The sequence below is a fragment of the Stegostoma tigrinum genome, chromosome 6, assembly GCF_030684315.1.
Source record: "Stegostoma tigrinum isolate sSteTig4 chromosome 6, sSteTig4.hap1, whole genome shotgun sequence".
NCBI lineage: Eukaryota > Metazoa > Chordata > Chondrichthyes > Orectolobiformes > Stegostomatidae > Stegostoma > Stegostoma tigrinum.
The window spans coordinates 110959711-110973493 of NC_081359.1; the positions used below are offsets into that span (position 1 = coordinate 110959711).

At 42.7% G+C, this 13783-nt stretch overlaps 1 protein-coding gene across 2 annotated transcripts in view; it reads left to right on the top strand.

Moving 5' to 3' along the window:
• numa1 (nuclear mitotic apparatus protein 1) overlaps nt 1–13783 on the top strand; it is a 113526-nt gene that overhangs the window by 481 nt on the left and 99262 nt on the right. The window contains exon 1 of one of the 2 annotated variants that reach the window (XM_048532282.2): nt 14–206. The exons of the other annotated variant lie outside the window; for it this stretch is intronic. The gene's annotated coding sequence lies outside the window, so the exon portion shown is untranslated. Of the gene's footprint in view, nt 1–13; nt 207–13783 lie in introns of those variants that run through there. 2 annotated transcript variants of the gene reach the window in all.

Here is a 13783-nt window from a genome sequence, read left to right on the forward strand (position 1 = left end):
TACGGTACCCGGATGGAGAGGATCACGTGCCCCTTACCCAACACCGGGGACCAATGGCGGCGCAGCCTGGGGAGGCGGGGCCCTGGTTTGAAAGGGTCGGGGCCCGGGAGGCCTCAGAAAATCAATGCCGAGGATCCTGCGGCCTAGTCCAGGATCGACGCGGCAGGCTGCTGGGGGTTAAGAGCTATTCGGAGTGTACGTCTGAGGTAAAACGAACGATTAAGGGTCGGGGTAGGCCGTTGTGCCGTTCGGGTCTGAGCCTGTCCTACTCCCACTGGATGGATAAATGGAAGGCCTTATCGTAAAGACATGTAGGGCAGGACCGCAGATGCCTTACTGTAAGGGACAGGTGTGAAGCAGTGGGTTTTAACAACCGGTAATGATGACCTAATCACTGAGACCAGGCGCTAAGTTCTGGAAAACGGATGTTTGATATGAGCGGCGCGGATACGAATAGCCGCAGGGCCTCTCCGTGTTGTAAAATAAACCCGATAACTAGCTTTCAATTATATTCTTCAAGGAATGTGGACGTCGCGTGCCAGGCCAGAGTTTATTGGCCGCAGGTTAGCTAAGAGTTGACTACATGTAGGTCAGACTAAGTAAGGATGGCAGATTTCCTTCTCTGAAAAACAGATGGGCTGTTTCCTGACTGACTTTTAACAATGGTTAATTCCAGATTCCACCATCTACCTTGGCAGGTCACCGGAACATTACCTGGCTCAATGCTATTAGGCCATTGGTTCCCCTTAATTTCGGACTGTTTGTTTGAGCATGTCAAAAAGATTGTTTTGACATGAATTTACGTTTGTAGTAACTACTGTGGTGGAATTTGAACCAATTTTCCCCCAAACAAATCATCTAGGGCATTTGAGGTTCTGGTCCATTGACATGACCACTAGGTTACCATTTACCATGAAGTTTCTTTATAGAAACATAGAAGATAGGATCAGGAGGAGGCCATTAGGCACTTTGAGGCTGTTCTGCCATTCTTCACGATCATGGCTGATTATCTAAGTCATTAGCCTAATCCTGCTTTCTCCCCATAACTTTTGATCCCATTTGCCCCAAGTGTTATATCTGATTGCCCCTTGAATACTTTCTGTGGTAATGAATTCCATAGGCTCACCACTTTGAGTGAAGAAATGTCTCCTCATCTCTGTCCTAAATTGACTACCCTGAAACCCCTCACTGTGACCCCTGGTTCTGGACACACCCACCATTGAGAAACATCTTCCCTGCATCTATCATGTCCAGAGATAATGGGAACTGCAGATGCTGGAGAATTCCAGGATAATAAAACGTGACGCTGGATGAACACAGCAGGCCCAGCAGCATCTCAGGAGCACAAAAGCTGACGTTTCGCGCCTAGACACTTCATCAGAGAGGGGGATGGGGTGAGGGTTCTGGAATAAATAGGGAGAGAGGGGGAGGTGGACCGAAGATGGAGAGAAAAGAAGATAGGTGGAGAGGAGAGTATAGGTTGGGAGGTAGGGAGGGGATAGGTCAGTCCAGGGAAGACGGACAGGTCAAGGAGGTGGGATGAGGTTAGTAGGTAGGAAATGGAGGTGCGGCTTGGGGTGGGAGGAAGGGATGGGTGAGAGGAAGAACAGGTTAGGGGGCAGAGACAGGTTGGACTGGTTTTGGGATGCAGTGGGTGGAGGGGAAGAGCTGGGCTGGTTGTGTGGTGCAGTGGGGGGAGGGGATGAACTGGGCTGGTTTAGGGATGCGGTGGGGGGAGGGGAGATTTTGAAACTGGTGAAGTCCACATTGATACCATTAGGCTGCAGGGTTCCCAGGCGGAATATGAGTTGCTGTTCCTGCAACCTTCGGGTGGCATCATTGTGGCACTGCAGGAGGCCCATGATGGACATGTCATCTAAAGAATGGGAGGGGAAGTGGAAATGGTTTGCGATTGGGAGGTGCAGTTGTTTGTTGCGAACTGAGCGGAGGTGTTCTGCAAAGCGGTCCCCAAGCCTCCGCTTGGTTTCCCCAATGTAGAGGAAGCCACACTGGGTACAGTGGATGCAGTATACCACATTGGCAGATGTGCAGGTGAACCTCTGCTTAATGTGGAATGTCATCTTGGGGCCTGAGATAGGGGTGAGGGAGGAGGTGTGGGGGCACGTGTAGCATTTCCTGCGGTTGCAGGGGAAGGTGCTGGGTGTGGTGGGGTTGGAGGGCAGTGTGGAGCCAACAAGGGAGTCACGGAGAGAGTGGTCTCTCCGGAAAGCAGACAAGGGTGGGGATGGAAAAATGTCTTGGGTGGTGGGGTCGGATTGTAGATGGCGGAAGTGTGGTAGGATGATGCGTTGTATCCGGAGGTTGGTGGGGTGGTGTGTGAGAACGAGGGGGATCCTCTTTTGGCGGTTGTGGCGGGGGCGGGAGCGGGGTGTGAGGGATGTGTTGCGGGAAATACGGGAGACGCGGTCAAGGGCTTTCTCGATCACTGTGGGGGGAAAGTTGCGGTCCTTGAAGGACTTCACCAGTTTCAAAATCTCCCCTTCCCCCACCGCATCCCTAAACCAGCCCAGTTCGTCCCCTCCCCCCACTGTACCACACAACCAGCCCAACTCTTCCCCTCCACCCACTGCATCCCAAAACCAGTCCAACCTGTCTCTGCTTCCCTAACCTGTTCTTCCTCTCACCCATCCCTTCCTCCCACCCCAAGCCGCACCCCCATCTCCTACCTACTAATCTCATCCCACCTCCTTGACCTGTCCGTCTTCCCTGGACTGACCTATCCCCTCCCTACCTCCCCACCTATACTCTCTCCACCTATCTTCTTTTCTCTCCATCTTCGGTCCGCCTCCCCCTCTCTCCCTATTTATTCCAGAACCCTCACCCCATCCCCCTCTCTGATGAAGGGTCTCGGCCCGAAACATCAGCTTTTGTGCTTTTGAGATGCTGCTTGGCCTGCTGTGTTCATCCAGCCTCACATTTTATTATTATCTATCGTGTCCAGTCCTGTTAGAGTTTTATAAGCCCCTATGAGACGCCCCCCCCCCCCCCCCCCCCCCCCTGTCATTGTCTGAACTCCAGTGAAAACAATCCCAACCTAGTCAATGCCACCCCATACGTTAGTCCTGTCAGCCCTGGAATCAGCCTGGTAAACTTTCATTACACTCCCTTGGGGACAACAGCATCCTATCTCAGAAAAGGAGACCAAAACTGCACAAATATTCTATGTGTGTTCTCACCAAGGCCCTATATAACTGCAACAATACATCCCGACTCCGATACTCAAAATCTCTTGCAATGAAGGCCAACATACCATTTGCATACTCTATTGTTTGTTGCATCTGCACACATACCTTGAGCAACTGGTGCACAAGGACACCCAGGTCCTGCAGCACACTCTTCCTTTCACAATTCTCAGCTATTCACCTAGTAATCTACTCTTGTTTTTGCTTCTGAAGTGAATAACCTCACATTTATCCAAATTATACTGCATCTGCCATTGATTTGCTAACTCACCTGACCTGTCCAGATCATGCTGAAGGATCTCTGCATCCTCAAAGAACAAAGAAAATTACAGCGCAGGAACAGGTCCTTCGGCTCTCCAATCCAGATCCTCTTTCTAAACCTGTCGCCTGTTTTCCAAGGATCTGTATTCCTCTGCTCCCTGCCCATTCATGTATCTGTCTAGATACATCTTAAATTACACTATCGCACCCACCTCTGCTGGCAATGTGTTCCAGGCACCCACTTTCCATTCATATTTCTCTTAAACCATTACCCTCTCACATTGAAATTGTGACCCCTGGTAATTGTGTCCCCCATTCTTGGAGGGGGTGGAAACAGCTTCTTGCTATCCACCTTGTCTATACTTCTCATGTTTTTTGTAGACCTCAGTCGGGTTCCACCCTGCAGCGCAACCTCCGTCTTTCTAATATAAATAATCCTAATCTACTCAACCTCTTTGTAGCTGGCGCCCTCCATAGCAGGCAACATCCTGGTGAACCTCCTCTGCACCCTCTCCAAAGCATCCACATTCTTCTAGTAATGTGACAACCAGAGCTGTACACAGTATTCCAAATGTGGTCGAACCAAAGTCCTATACGACTGCAACATGACCTGCCAACTCTGGTACTCGATACCGCGTCCGATGAATGAAAGCATACCATGTTCCTTCTTGACCATTCTACCGACCTGCGTTGCCACCTTCGGGGTACAATGGCCCCAACACCCAGATGTCTCTGTGCGTCACAGCTCACCCTCCCACCCTTGTCTGGTATCATCTGCAAACTTGGAGATGTTACATTTTGTTCCCTTATCATGGGATGTGGGAATAGTGGCAAGGTCCGTATTTATTGCCCATCCCTAATTATTATTGAACTAAGTGGCTCATTTTACCCATTTTTGTCATGGGCCTGGAGTCACATGTGACCCAGACTGGGTAAGGATGGTCAATTTTCTTACAACTCTGCCACCTTCTCCTACTGGGAGTGTAGGCTTCTACTCCCAGTAATAGGGTCAATTTAATAGTTGGCATTGTGTACAACTTACAGATTGTTACACTCCTGAATGATGGGTGCCAACTAATTGATTCCAAGTGGGATATCCCCAAATGATTATGCTTCCAGCTGAGAAGGGATGAATTCACTCTCCTCTTCAATTCAACCTCTATCAGTTGGTTACAACAAGATTAATTTAGAAATGGTGTCTTCCTATATGGATTCCTATTCCAAGTCCAAATGTTTGAACGGAGCTAAGTTAGCCAGGCTTTGACTTAAGAAATATATTTGTGAGTTACTAAACATAAAAGATATTAAAAATATGACACAAGTACACATTGAAAATGTGAGTTAATAATGAAGATAACGATGGAAAATATGAGTAAGTCTCACGGTTATATCAAAATGTACAATGGAATTAAATTGGCTGAAGAGTGCAGGAAAGTATGCCAGGTGCAGTACCTGGCATACCTAAGTGAGATACCAACTTGATGAAGCTACAGCACAGGACTACTGTGTATGAAACAGCATAAGTAACCAATGGATAGACAGGACTAAGTAATGTCACAACCAATGTATCAGAACTAAGCTCTACAGTCTGGCCAAATTCAGTTGAAAATGGTGATGGACGATTATTTAACTCATCACAGGAGGAGGCTCCATGAACATTCCCATCCCCATCTTTGGTAATGGGGGAGCCCAACATATCAGTGCAAAAGATAAGACTGAAGCGATTTCAACAGAAGTGTCAAGCGGAGCATCCATCACTAAATAAAAACCAAAAGAACAGAGGATGCTGTAAGTCAGGAACAGAAACAAAGTTGCTGGAAAAGCTCAGCAGGTGTGGCAGCATCTGTGGAGGAGAAAACAGAGATAACGTTTCGGGTCCGGCGACCCTTCCTCAGAACGGATGGTGGCTGGGGAAATGTCAGTTTATATGCAGAAAATAGGGAGGTGGGTGGGGTAAGGAGTAAACGGTAGGACAGAGCCCAAAGAGAGAGAAAGACAGTTGGACAGACAAAGGAGTTGTTACCACATAGTCTGCCACTGCACACCCCCTGTTGGTAGTCACTAACAGTCCCCATTAACAACTACCCACCCTCCCAGCCTAATCGTTAGCAACTCCTTTGTCTGTTCAACCGTCTTTCTCTCTCTTTGGGCTCTGTCCTACCGTTTACTCCTTACCCCACCCACTTCCTTATTTTCTGCATGTAAACTGACATTTCCCCAGCTACCATCCGTTCTGAGGAAGGGTCGCTGGACCCGAAACGTTAACTCTGTTTTCTCCTCCACAGATGCTGTCAGACCTGCTGAACTTTTCCAGCAACCTTGTTTTTGGAACATCCATCTCTGCCTCCTCTAGAGGTCCCCAAAGTCACTGCAGCCAATTCTACAGTACCACGTGTTATCAAATGGGTGCAGGCAGTGTATACTGTAAAAGCTATAGACCTGACAACTTTATAGCAATAGTTCTGAAAGGTGTGTCCTGCAAAATCAGCCAAACTTTTCCAATATAGCTACAAAACTGGCCCAAGTATGTCCTATCCAAAAAAATCTCAACCCAAGCAATTTTCACTCAATCCATCAGTAAAGTGATGGAAAGTGGCATTATCCGTGCTACCAAGCAGCTTGGTCAGTTATAAATTGCTCAGCAATGCTCAATTTAAGTTCTGAAGCCACTTGGCTCCAGATCTCATTGTAGCTTTGGTTCAAATGTGACAAAAGAGCTGAATTCCAGTGGTGAGGTGAGAGTCTTTGTCAAATAACACCTTGATGTCAAGTTTGCCGTCATGGAGCTCAAGCAACAATGGAGATAACTGGAATGAACAAAATAATCCATTGGTTGGAGTCAAACTGAACAAACAAGATGATGGTTGTGGTTGTTGAAGGACCGTCATCTCAACCCAGGAAATCACTGCAGGAGTTCCTCATGGTGTCCTTGGCCCAACCATCTTCAGCTGCTTTATCAATGCGCCTTCACCCATCATAGGCTCAGAAGTGGTATTTTTACTTGTTGCAGGTAACATTTATTATGATAATGACCTCTTCAACAAGCAAATCTAACCAACTGCAAGTTCCATTCCAACCCATTCACTATCCTGACTCAAATATATCCTTCAGTGATGTTGGGTCAAATTCCAGGAATGCCTTGTTAGATACTTACACCTACACTTTTACCAGGATGTTGCCTGGTATGGAGGGAAGGTCTTACGAGGAAAGGCTGAGGGGCTTGAGGCTGTTTTCATTAGAGAGAAGAAGGTTGAGAGGTGACTTAATTGAAACATATAAAATAATCAGAGGGTTAGATAGGGTGGATAGGGAGAGCCTTTTTCCTAGGATGGTGACGGCGAGCACAAGGGGGCATAGCATTAAATTGAGGGGTGAAAGATATAGGACAGATGTCAGAGGTAGTTTCTTTACTCAGAGTAGTAAGGGAATGGAACGCTTTGCCTGCAACGGTAGTAGATTGGCCAACTTTAGGTACATTTAAGTCGTCATTGGATAAGCACATGGACGTACATGGAATAGTGTCGGTTAGATGGGCTTGAGATCGGTATGACAGGTCGGCACAACATCGAGGGCCGAAGGGCCTGTACTGTGCTGTAATGTTCTATGTTCTATTTTCTATGTTAAATGGACTGCAGTGGTTTACGAAGGCAGCTCACGCCACCTCCTTAATGGCATGTAGGGATTGGAGCTTATGTCCTAAGAAAGAATGAATATTTAAAAGTGGTAATGCTGACATTGATTGTGAAGCAGTAGTTTGCAGCATTTTTGGGTCTACAGTTTGGCCTGTTACCTTTGCAGTGGTAACAAGGTGTAGAACTGGATGAATACAGCAGGCTAAGCAGCAACAGAAGAGCAGGAAGGCTGAAGTTTCAGGCCTAGACCCTTCTTCAGAAAAATGTTCCTACAATCCTTTGCAGTGGTGACTAATCTGGCTGGTCTGATTTTAAGCACTGGACAGAGATTTTCTTTTTACCTGTATTGTAGGGTGTGCCATGTGTGCAGTGTGCTGTGATCATGGCAGATAGTTATGCTGGACAAGTCAGTTTCCAGACAGAAACCTGTCTTGGTGGATCAAAATTAAGTAAAATTCTGATTTAGCAAAATGGTGTCTTGCTGAAATGCTGTAAATTTTGCTTCCACAATGAAACAGAAGTTTTAACAAGAAATCAAGATAAAATAGAATGACCGTACCATTTACTTATAGTACATATAAAAATATTTTTAAACACTCAGTGAAAGTATAATACCAAAACACTCCTTCAAATTTGAAAAGACTAAACACCTTTTGTGTAGAACCTAAAACATATCCCTGGTACAGTCCCCAAAAATATCCCATGTACAGTGTTCACAACAGAGTTCTTGTGTCTGACAACTCAGTGGGTTTTAAGTCACTTGTCACTTCAACTTTTTGAATTGCAGATGGATTTTTTTTTACCGTTACATGCCTGATCTTAAGTATACTCAGGCTTAAGTAACCTCTATAAGGTTTTACCCTGACATTTCTGGTCTGCAACTAACATTAGCCTATCAGCTCTATGGTAACCTAGTTCACTGTGTATCCTTTCTATCTCAGGAGCACTGATCTACACAGGACTGTGCTAAAACTCAATAAAACTGAAAGCAAAAAAGTCTCCCTGTCAAAGTTATTTATGTTTCCCACAAGTCGTAAAAGAAATCATGCTCCAGCAGTTTCTAACAATTCTTGAGGTCCCATTAAATACTTGACTGGGTCACAAAGCAGTCTAAAGTAAACAAAAATCCATTAGTTGTACACATGAACTCATTCACTGTAAAACTAGATCACAAAAACTGTTCAAAGGAATTATGATGGCTACAGAAATATTTGAAGGTTAGCACCAAACTTCAGATGCAAATAGCCATGTGTCTCAGTTCAAAAATTGAAGAACATAGACTTGCTAGAAATGATATAAACTGAGAGATTTGTACAACTTATAACATCACAAAGGGCTGTCTTCAAACTGTGACCTTAATAAAATACTAATCCATGCTTGACTTCGCTTCGCTTCACCTCACCAACTAACATGCACAAATCAAGGTGCAGTCTTTAGTCTGGGACATAATTTACAGGAGATATCGATGCTTAGAGGGTAGTCAGTCCCTCATCATCTCTCTTTGAAGTTCCCTGATGCAGTACGAGTGTGACATTGCAAGTGGTCATAAAATGGCTTTGCCAGACGCTACTAAATTTGCATCATTATCATGTTTTCGCCGAATGACCTCTTTTAGAATTAAAAGTTCAAGATATCTGGCATCGTGATTCATTACTATGACACAATGAGTCAATAGGAATTGAATTTGATTGTTTTGGAGCTGAAAAGTGCCAGAATCTATTTAAGATCTTTAAAGTAGTGATAAAGTTGATTGAAAAAGTATCTTGAATCTCCAGGAATAGTAGGGGCAGACGCATTGAATAAAGCTGAAATGTGGATTATACTAGAGTTTTCAGTTATTGAGAGACCATAGGGAGTTGAAGGTGCCTTACCACCACCACATTGAAGGCTGATACTGGCAACAACTGCTGACCTTGCTAGTGACCTTGATTTAAGAATAAAGATCTGAGAGAGGATTTGATGAAAATTGATGTGTGACTGCATATCAGGAGTGAACTGAATTGTCTGGCTTCATAAACCTGGACCAGGCAGATGATCTTCATGTGCACCTGATTGAACTTAGTCCTTGGGATATTTACTTGAGAGATTGTACATTGTCCGCAGTTCAGGCCAATGTATGCCTTTTGATCTTAGTCTGCCAAATACTGTATTAAAACAAATACTGCAGATGCTTGAAACCTGAATTCTGAACAAAAATATCATACTTGGCAAGTCAGATGTACGAATCGATGTTCTACTGCAAGGCCATTGACCTTAAACATTAATTCTATTTTTCTCTCCACAGGTACTGCCTGATCTGCTAAGCAGGTTCAGCACCTTTTTTTTTAATTACTGCTGAACATTTATGTCATTAGTTTACAAAACTGTGTCAAGTAGGGAAATTGTTGTGAAGGAGACATGAGGAAGGTGCAGACACATACAGATAAATTGAGTGAATATGCAAAAATCTGGCAGACGGTGTACAATATGGGAAAATTGGAAATTGTTCACATGGCTGGTGCATTTTTAAAAAAAAAAGTATTACCTGAATGGAGACGGCTGCAAAATTCAGAGGTACAGAGGAATTTAATTGTTCTAGTGCACAAGTTACTAAAAGTTAATATGCGGCTGTAATTCAGAAAGTCAATGAAACACTATCTTTGATTACAGTATTGTAAGACTAAAAATTTTACACTCCAATTATACTGGGAATTAATGACATTTTTAATACAGTGTAATTTTGGAATCCTTATCTAAGGAAGGATGTAAATGCATTGAAGGAGGTTCAGTGGAGATTTTCAAGATTGACAGCTGGAATAAATAGGTTCTCTTTCAAGAATAGGTTGAACAGGCAGGGCTTGTTTCCACTGGAATCTAGAAGAGTGAGGTATCACTTGATTGAAACATACAAGGTCCATGAATTGTCTTAATAAGGTGGATGTGGAAAGGATGTTTCCTCTAGTGGGTGAGTCCAGAACCGTGGAGCATTTTCAGTGCAGCAACCCTAAGAAATAGGAACTTGAAGTAGACCATTTGGCCCACTGGGTTTGCTTCACCATTCATTGAGATTAAAGCTGATTCGATAATCCTGATTTTTTTTTTTCCCATTACCCTTGATTCCTTTACTGATTAAAAATCTGTATGACTATACTTGTCGACCCAGCCCCTCATGCCATCTGAGGTAAAGAATGCCGCAGATTCACTACCCTTCTAAGAAATTCCTCCTTATCTCTGACCTAACTGTGCAACCTTGATTGAGAGTCTTCCTTCTGGACCTAGACACACATTCAGTGGGTAGCAACCTCTATCTATCTTCTCAAGCTCTTTGAAAATCTTGTATATTTCAATAAGATTACTTCTCATTATTCTAAACTTCAATAGGTACAAGCTCAACCTCTCCACAGACGATGGACAGTCCCTGGGGTCAATGTAGTGAACCTTTCCTGAACTGCCTACAATGCCAGTGCATCTTTCCTTGGTTAAGGGGCCCAAAACCGTTCACTGAATGCCAGGTGTGATCTAACTATTGCCTTGTATAGTTTTAGCAAAATTTTGCAAATTTATACTACATCCTTTTGAAACAAAGGCCAATGTTCCATTTGCCTTCCCTAGTACCTGCTGAACTGGAATGCTATCTTTCAGAGATATATGCATGATGATTTCTAAAACCTTTGCTGCAACTTTCTACAGTAATTTTGTTAAAATAATAACTCCTGTCATAGAGCATAACCCCACATTTTCACACATTTATATTCCAATAGCCAAGTTTTCACTCACTTGCGTAACTTGTCTACATCTCTCCTTAGAATCTTTTTGTAATCCTCACCAAGTGCGTTTCCACCTAGTTTTCTGTTGTCTGCAAACTTTGCCCTTGCACATTCACTTCCCTTGTCTAAGTCTTTAATATATGTATTGTAAATGTGGCCCCTCTACTGATTCCTGTGATACTCTACCAATTACAGGTTGCCATCGGGAAAATGTCCCCATCCTAACTTTCAGTCTTCCATTAGTTAGCCAATCCTCTATCCATGCAAATACACTATCTCCAACAGATGGGCCCTTATCTTAAGTAGCCTAATGTGTGGTAACTTATCAAATGCCTACTGGCAGTTCAAATATATCACAATCATTGTCTCTTGCTTGCTTGTTACTTACTTGAAGAATACCAATTAATTTATCAGGCATGATTTTCCCCGTGTGAAGCTGTGCTGACTCTGCTTGATTGTCTTGTGTATTTCTAAATTTTTTTTCTATTCATTAATGGGATGAGGGCAGTATTTATTGCCCAGAGGGCAGTTCAGAGTCAACCACATTGCTGTGGGCCTGAAGTCACCAGGTAAGGATAGCAGTTTCCTTCCCTAAAGGACATTAGTGAGCCAGATTGGGTTTTTATGACAATCAGCTTTAGATTCCTAATTTTAGATATTTTTATTGAATTCAAATTTCACCATCTGCTGTGATTGAATTTGAACCTGGGTCCTCATAACATTATCTGGGGTTTCTGGATTAACAGTCCAGCGCTAATACCACTAGGCTATCGTCAAATGCTATGTTATCACATTCTTTAGGATATTTTCCTAAAGCAAATGTTAAATTATCTCTGTATGCACTATTTGCAATATCATGGCTGCATCCCATCATATCCAGGGGGCTTATTGGTCTTTAACTCCATCAGTTTTCCTAGTAATCTTTCTCTGGTGATAGTTACTGTATTTATTCTCTCTCCTTTTTTCCGTTGGAATATTATGATGTTTTTTAGGGTGAAGAGAAATCAACTCCTCTGCTGTTTCCTGGTTCCATATTATTTCCCAAATTCATTCTCTAAGGGGCCTATGTTCACTTAGGCTTCTCTCTTTCTTCTTGTATATTTAGAGAAGCTCTTGCTGTATTCTTGAGCATAAACTTGCAGGCAATATTAAAGTTTATTTTCTTTTCTTTGGTGGGGGGGGTTGCATCTTATAGTTTTTAAAACTTTCCTAATCCTCTGATTTACTGCTAACCTTTGCCACATTAAAGGTTTTCTACTTTCAAGTTTGATGCTATACTTAACTTCCCCGGCTAATTGTGGTTGGCTTATGTCCCTTTCGCAGAATCCATTCTCACAGGATATGTCTTCGCTGTGAGCATGAACTATTTTGTTAAACTTCTGCCATTATTCCACATTCATCTTCACTACCCCTGCCCCTTCCCCCAACTCCTTTCATAATATAATTTTAGTTTAGCACAATTATTTTCGAAGCAAGTTTCTTCTCTGAAAGTGATTACTAAATTCTACCATTTCAACGTTTTCCAAGGAATTTTTTAGTCTGACCTTATTTATTAAGCCTAGCTTATTTTGCACCACAGACCTAAATTAGCCTGATCCCTGGTTGAATCCACAGCATATTTTTTCTGGGAAACTGTCCTGAATACACTGAGTAAAATGAGATTTTGTTTTACTCTGAGGGTTGTGTGACTTTGGAAATCTCAATCTCAGAAGGCAATGGAGCAGGGTCATTAAATATTTTTAAACCAAAAGTGATGCTGGAGTGTTGAACATATTGGTGGTGGATAGGCATGTGGAATTCCCACAAACAGATCAGCATTGATCTTATTAAATGGTAGAGCAGTTGATGATGAGCAATAAATGTTGGTCTTACCAGTGAAACACCCCATCCACAGACACATTAAAAATTTTAAGTTTATTCAAGTTTCGTAGCTGTCATTTGGAATTGCATCTCCAGGCCTTTGAGTAACTCATCTGGTCACATAACCACTAATCTATTGTAGCCTGAGAACTTGTATACGCTCACAGGAAATATTACCAATCGTAACACAGGCGGCACTGAAACAGAATGTTTCAGAGAATTAAAATAAAAAAAGGACATCATATTGTAACTAAATGTTGTAATCTTTACTGATCTCTGTTTCTCAAGGTCGGTCTCTTGCAAACAATGAATTTTTTTACCTTCATGGTCATTACTGTGTCTGATTGGCATTGAGTTACAATCAGGCACAGGCAAGATTGAAAGCAGAATGTGTTTCAAACTGCTGCATGTTCTTCTGTACAAGATTGTTTCTTAAATTTAAGAAACAGACACACAGTCTCCTTTTTGGAAGTTGTGATCTCATGGAGTCCTTAGATGTAGCAGGGGATTGAGGGAAATCTTGTTCAAAGGTATGCACACAGAATTCCATCCCTGTTTTAAAGTCATGTAAATAAATGTAAGAATAAACCACACTGGTGAGAAGATGGGAAAGTGGATTTGAAGCCCAACATCAGCAATGATTGTATTGATCGGCAGAGCGGCTTGGTGGGTCGTATGTTGCTAACTAATTTTTTATATTACGCTACAAGTTCTGATGCTCATGCTTATAATGGTAATTGTTAATGTAAACATGTCTTCCTGATGTTACTGTCTCAAGCCAGTGGAATCTTGTCTTTGTAGGTGAGGAAGAATTACATTGTGATAAGATAACATGGACAGTTTCTTTTAAGTTTATAATGAAAAGTTACAGGGAATACACAACAGAAGTAAGCTAGTTAATGTAGATCTAAATTGTATTTGCTACTTGCTGCATTAGTAAAGCTTCTTGGTGTAAATAGAATGTGTGTAAGGATGAATCAAATAAATTTTTTTACGGTCAGATAATTCAGTTATTTTACTTTCAAAAATATTGAGTTGTTCAAGTATGTCCAGAGAAACTGGGCTTGTTATCCTGGAGCAG